Source organism: Erpetoichthys calabaricus, chromosome 8 (assembly GCF_900747795.2).
Source record: "Erpetoichthys calabaricus chromosome 8, fErpCal1.3, whole genome shotgun sequence".
In the NCBI taxonomy this organism is placed as follows: domain Eukaryota; kingdom Metazoa; phylum Chordata; class Cladistia; order Polypteriformes; family Polypteridae; genus Erpetoichthys; species Erpetoichthys calabaricus.
Genome location: NC_041401.2, coordinates 138,215,922 through 138,223,643, shown reverse-complemented (window position 1 = coordinate 138,223,643; position 7,722 = coordinate 138,215,922).

Below are 7,722 nucleotides of genomic sequence, written 5' to 3'. Positions count from 1 at the left end.
CTTGCTGACTGTGTCTAGCCCTTAAATTTCATTAATCTTGGAGAATCACAATGTTTCCATTTCATTCATTGTTGTTTAGACTGATAACTAATCTCTATATTATCTGCTTCATTATGCACCATCATTCCTCTATTCTCTGTTATGTGTCACTCCACAGTTGGCAACATTTTCCTCTATTGTCAATGCCAAAGGACAGACAGATTTTGGATCATCTTCAAGAAACCCTCCATCTCCTGATTGTGACATTTGAATGAAATTGGTCTTGGTACACACTGAACAGGCAAAAACTCAAGTCTAAAGGCATATCACTTTATAGCATTATAAATGTATTGACAGTACAGTACTTTATTTGTGGTTTTAAGCCTCCATGTTGACTTGCTTCTGGAACAAGAAGTATATATTATAAACAACAAATGCTAGGAACTTTTAAGTCATATAAAATAATTTAGTACAGAAGAGTTAAAATTTGGACAATTCCTTTTTTCAGGTACTGGCTCAAACCTTTTTCATCATCTCTGTAACCTATGTGTGTATATTTCTATGATTGGGCTTTTATTGAATATTACTTTGTTTAATTTGTATTGTACTTATTTGTAAATGTTTATAATTTTCTCAGTTTGTAAAATTGAAGTAAGGTATATGAAAATAGTGGTGATGGTAATTCTCTGCTGCTCCAGGGGTTGGCACTCTACAATAGTACCTCTTCTTTCTCTCCCTGTGCAGACTGGAAGATTGACGGCTTTTCCATCACATCACTTCAGATATCCGTCCACCTGGACCCGCCTCTTCCTGCCAGAAACGGTCTTAACCAGAAGAAATGCCCTCTTTGGCAGTCATATCCTGAAAAGACGCAACATAGAACTTTAACCTGTGTTTTATTTCTATTTTTTGAGACATCAATTATACAGAGTTTGCCTACAGATGTCTCAAAACTTCTCACTGTCTTTGCTTTGTTATTAAAGCCTATATTCTGTATGCATTTATACAGTTAATGTGAGTAAAGCTTTGACATTTTCCAACAGAAATACAAATAAGCGTTGAACAAATGGTGAAAATAAAAAAGTCCAATAAGGAGAAAAGGAAATCCTTTAGCCAAACCGCCCCAATAAATATGGCTGAGCTTATTATTTTCATTTATTCCTTTATTGCTCTTTGGTCTTTAGAATGATTTGCATATAGTGCCTGGTGTCAAGAAATTTATTGGTAATATTTGTATTTTTGTTTCCATGTGTTTTTACCAGTGTTAAATATGATTCATGTTTTCATATGGTGTTTTTTGTTTTTCTTATGTGCACCGCCATTCTGGGATAGTTTTTTTACTAGTTGCTATGCCATTCCTAGGCTTGAAGTCCAGGAGTATACAATGCATGACGGCGTTACTGTGATGGCATAAAGATCATGAGACACTTCTTCATCACCCAAGGTTTGGATTCACGAACAAATAACCTTTAGTGTCATCCTTTTTGTTGTTTTCTGATTGAACTTTTACAACAACATTTTTGTTGAATTATGTCATGTATTTTTTGTTTTTTGCTTACAGCTTTGTTTTTTCTGTTCTTTCACCACAATTCTGGCTATACCGCAAGAAGTTTGTTTATTTAAATTTAGTCTTCCCTGTTACGACTGCTACTTGAATTTGGGTCTGTCTGTGTCATTTCCCGATTCCATTTTATCTCTCACAAAACTGCTGTCATCCTGTGCAAGCAGGTCCACCACCTTCCCATTTTCTTAATAACATACATTGTAGTAATGATGGTTAGAAAGAGGACTTTTTCAGTGAGTTTATCTACATGTGGCATGGGATAGACATTAAACTGAAATACTCAATTCATTTTTATTAATTATAAAAGTGCCAGAAATAATCAACATTTGGTATCATAACTGTTGAGATAATTCTGGCAGTGTTGGGCACAAGGCAGGAACCAGCCTTGGATATGACACCAGTCCTTTATAGGGCCTACTCACAAACATAGCTACATAAAACTAATTTAAAATTGTCAATCGTCCTAACATACAAGTTTTTGTGGAAGTGTAAACAGAATATATTATCAATAGTTTCTTTTTATATCACAACATAAACATTACATTATTTAATATACTAAATCCAATTCAGGATCAAACAGGGTTGTAATCTGTCCTGGCAAGTGCAAGGCAAGAACCAGCCTTGGACAGGGAGCCAATCCACTCATTCACGTATGCCACACACAAACTAACACTCAAATTGTACCACTTTTAGAGATGCAAGTCCCTAATGAAACTGATTAATCAAAATGAATGAGTTTTCAATGCGAAGAATGAAGGATTCCCACAAGATTATGAGTTGAAGGACAATAGTGGTGTAAAAAAAAAAAATGTGAATTTCCCCTTGGGATTAATAAAGTATCTATCTATCTATCTATAGTAGTAGCTCTGAGTCATGGAGTTTTGGTACCTGAAGCACTTTCGATATTGATATGTTTCAAGACAAGGAGGGTTTGCTCCTATTATATGAACAGGTTTTCACAAAATGTAGGCACATATAATACTTCTTTGAAGCCAAAAGAGGAGTTTGGTAGTTGGGTGTTTGGGTCAGGCAGTTGATTGTCATGTAATGAGCTCTGATCTGCCAATCATGATATTTCACGTTCATCTTTGCAGTTTAATTAATGTAGCTTATGGAGTTGGAAAGTGTCTTTGTCTAACACCAAGACACAAGCCAACTTTTCCTTATTGGTTGTTGAAAGCTGAGATGCCCTAGTAGTAGTAGTGTCACATGTGCAGAGTTGAGTGAATCCTTATCTGTATATCTGACAAACATGCAAACACATTGCCACTAACTGACACCATAATAAACATGAATGTATTAAAATAAAGACAGAGGTCCACTCTATGGAAAGATCTGGAAAACTCAAAAGTCACAAGTGTATTACTGCTACTCAGCAGTGTTTTAGCAAGAGCACAAAAGCAAAGAATCAGTTTTTGGTACATTTCACTTTTAATTACAAAGTCACAAATTAAGAGTATAATGTGCAGGTCCACTAGCAGATTAATGACCATTGACTATTAATCTTTGAATGCTGATCTGGCTCTTTCCCAGAACTAACCTTAAAGTGGAAGATAAACTGTAGTTTTTCCCAGACGAATACAAGTTTGGAAATGGGAGGTAGTAACCTAAGGTCCACTAACAAGAAAAACTTGTGGCTACAGAGAGAGAGAACAAAAGGTAAAATAACATTTAAAGGAAGTGATAGATTGATTGTCCCGAAGTGTGTGCTTGGTGTGTGTGTGTGTGCCCTGCCCGGGATTTGTTCCTGCCTTGCGCCCTGTGTGGGCTGGGATTGGCTCCAGCAGACCCCCGTGACCCTGTATTAGGATATAGTGTGTTGGATAATGGATGGATGGATGGAAGTGATAGAATTAGACAGTACTGTATATGGAAAACAGATTCTGATCATTTGTGTAATAAATCTCAGTTCTGAACTGCAGCTACTGGTTACATGGAAATGACAATTACTTGATCGCCACCTGCAAAAATTCATCCTTGATTGCAGGGAGTGCTCTAGGCATATTTCAGTGAAATCTCTGACTAATTCTGCTAGTTTCTTGAGCATTTAATCCCTTATTTTCTGCTTGTCATCTTTAGGAGTTCCAGACATGACTAAAGTGGGTTGAGGCCTCCAAACAGACCATTAAAGCAGGCTAGGACCTTTACTTGCTAGCCCAGATGAGTCTCACCCAGTCCAGCTAACTCTCAACTGCTAACAGTAAGCTTAGGCCTTACAAGACCCAAAATGCGTTACAAGAGGGAGAAACTATGGAAACCTCCCACTTGTGACCCAAAAGGTAACAGAAATCCTTTATATAAATTATACATATTTAACAAAAAAAGAGTAACAAAAGAGTGGTCAAAAGAGCAAAAAGGAGCTGACCACAAGACAATCCTTGTGCAAACAAGTCACAGTATACAATCCAAATAATAGAGATGCATAAAAATAAGCAGGAAGTAAGCAAGAACCAGAATATCCAAATGAAACACAACACTTACAAACTCCAAATGACTTCACTGAAAATGCTGCTAAGGCCTCCTCCCTGGCTATATATTCTGCCTGGGAAGAGCTCTCAGCAGCAGTAACGTCAGGGTACACCTACCCCATTAGGCTCCACCCACAAATCACATGCAATGGAGGCCCATTTAAAAAAATATATATAATTACAAACAACAGAAAAATACATAAAGATATGAAAATGAATCATTCCAAAACAGCAAAAATAACAATCAAAAAACAAATACACAACACTGCCTTATTAATTTAATATAATGTAAAGTTTTTGTTCATCACCAAGATGTCAATGATTTTCCCTCTATCTCATATTCATATCAATGCATTCCTTTCAATTTAATTAAGGTTAATATATTATTGATTTATAGTTTACTTATGCTGACACACATAAGACATGATCAAAGATGAAACACAATGTAACGATGGAAAACAAGCAAGCCTTACCTCTTACATTGACCTTATTAAAATGGGTCTGGGTCATAGTTATCATGAAGTGTGGCTCACACACTTGTTGTTACAAATAGAAGTTTTCTCCTAGAGAAAAATTAGTGAGGCCTTCAAAAAGAAGAAGCAGGCCACAAACCTACCTGGTCTGCCCAGCAAAGGCAACTGTAACTTCAGCCAGGCCCCAAGGCAACCTGCTGGCTTCAACTGGAGCTAGCCCCAGAATAAAGAGCTGACAAAACAGCTAGTAATATCTGCAAGAGCCCGACACGTGGAAGGCTGACCATTAACCTTCAGCTTGTATAAGTAGGGCAAGCAAATGATGTTTAAAAAATAAGATTTATTAACAAAAAATATCAAAAATACAAAGAACAGTTCAAAAGAGCAAAAGCAAACAAACTCCCAAAACACAGTTCAGCAATTTGGATTTTTCAAGCAACAGACAGAGTTAAAACAATGACACTTACAAAACAACTCCAACAAATTACAATGGTTTCTACTCTCAGGTGTTTGCAGCCTGGGGGAGGGCCCAGAGTAGTGATATCAGGTCCTGGCTCTTGGGGCTCCACCCACAAAGAACATGGAACTTTTAAAGGGACAGAACATAATCATTTTAATACAGATGAAACCAACAGAAAAAAACATAAACATGAAACATAATAACTCAAAATTAACAAAAACAACAATAAAACATAAAATAAAAATATTTTTAACCCACTACATATTACTTGCCTACTACAACAAAAATACAGCAACTCAAACACCAACATTCTTCTAGTTTACTCCTGTTGTGACCTCTCAAAAAGGTCAAATCAAATTAGTTATTTTTCTTAGTAAAGAGATTGTAATTTATACAGGAAATGGAGGGAATAAAAACATGCAGGCAAGTGCATAGTCTATAAACAGGCTTGATCAAACAAACTACAAAAACAAATCAAATGAAATATCAAAACGGTAATAAATGACAAACCTTAGTTAAACCATTAGCAAAGATCCTATAAAGTTCTGTTTTTCCCCTCTAACTAACCATAACATCATAGCTTGTTTGGTTTTAATCAAATGTACAGATAAACTAATGCAGAACATCACAAACTTTGACCACAGCCTTTAGAAAAAAACAGACTTGGTCTGCAACAGAAATAAAATCCAGCAGTACTTCTTTATATTCATTGCTTTGTACCCCAATAAGTACAAGTCATCGCCAATATACTAACAACCCAATAGTTATTCACTCACTCAGAATATGGAACCAATGTAGGAAGTATTTTAAGATAGAGAAGCTTTTATCTGTGGCACCTCAGGCCGAGATCCACTTTTTCCACTCTCTCAAACATACGCAGTTTTTAATGTCAGGAAAATATTCGGGATTAAATCACTTAGAGATCTGTACATAGACAAAGTCTTCGCATCCATCAAACAATTACACTCTAACTCTCCAGCAACACATTTCTTTCACTACCTTCAAATTAGAAACTTTGTGAAACAAAACCTAACCAATTTCTCTCACCTCCCACCTACCTCTATTCCGGAAGAAATATTGATCAGTCTTGAGGACTCAGACAGCATTTCCATAATATATAAAAATATTTTAAAGTTCCTCCCTTTCAAAGATCCCAGAGTACAGTGGGAAAAGGATCTCTCACTCAACATCTCGGAAAAGGAGTGGAAGTTAGCAATGCACAGAATTCACTCGAGCTACATATGCACAAAGCATACAATCATTCAACTTATAATTATATATTGAGCGCATCTGTCTCGTTTATAATTGTCCAAAATGCTTCCAGGGCAAGATCCAACCTGTGAACATTGAAATCAAGTTCCAGCCTCACTGGGCCATATTGTTTTGGGCGTGTACCAAATTAACACCATTTTGGACAAAAATATTTAAATTCCTTTCAGATAGTTTTGGTGTCACAATCCCTCCTAATCCACTAACAGCTGTGCTTGGTGTACTTCCAGATGGGCTTAATGTGGAGAAGGACAAACAAACTGTAATTGCCTTTACTTCACTATTAGCACGTAGACTTATCTTGCTTAATTGGAAGAATGCTAACTCACCTCTTTTAAGTCAGTAGATAACTGATGTTATATATTATCTAAAATTGGAAAAAATCAAATTCTCACTTAGAGGATCTGTACAAAACTTTTTCAAAATTTGGCAGGATCTGATCAATTACATTTTAGAATAAGCATTTAAATCGAGGAAGTGGATTCTCTCCCCTCTTTTTTTATTCTATTTATTTTTATTCATTTATTTACTTACATAGTTTTTCTATTATTCAAGTTTTACTCTGCTGACCTAGCTCTCTTCTTAATAGGGCGGGTGTCGATTTGTTTCAAACCTTGTTTTGTTAAACTTGACTTGCATGTATGGAATGTTATTTGATTTTAATAAAATTAATAAAATGTTAAAAAAGAAAACACCATAAAATAGCACTGAATTAAACATCTAAAATGGTGTTGAAATGATGTCAGTAACATAACAATCGAATAAATGACAAGCAATTATTCATTGCTCCTCTCAGACTCTCAGCTTTTTCTCTCCAATCTCTGAATGTACTATATGCCTGTGTGTTGAGTGTTTGTGCCAATCACCTTCTGCATCTAATCTTAAGGATCTTCAGTCATTTCTAAGTTACTTTCAGAGCACCCTGAGGTATCACTTCTAGGATTAGAAGCATGTTCTTTGGCTTGCCAATTTAGATATTTTCAAGACATGAAGTGATATTTATGGAAAAATTTTAGTTTAAGGCAGAGATTGTTATTGAGTGCTTTTTGCAGATTCAAAGTAAAACGAATGCAGGGGTTAGTGTGTTTAGACATCAGACAAAAACGTATATTTTGTTGGAGTTACGCAAACATAAAACTATTATACTTTTCTAAGATATATTTACCAGTGATTCTCTTAGCTACTGTATTTAATTACTCTTTGAATATTTTTTTGCAAATAATTCTTTCCTTTATAGTATACACAAGTGCTGACAAGTTTCTAATGTAAAGCTCACTCTTAAGATGGCTTCAATAACATCATACACTAATGCAAATGCCTGGAGATGACACAATAATGATCACTACAATAGAGAAAAGCTGGTGACAATAACACACAACCATGAAAAAGTAAACAAAAACTGAACAATGATAAAAATTAATCTTGCAATAACAGATTTGTATAAATATGAAAACATGCAGTTAAAGCAGATTTTATCCAGATTCTGACACGCCACAAGCTCAGGCGCTG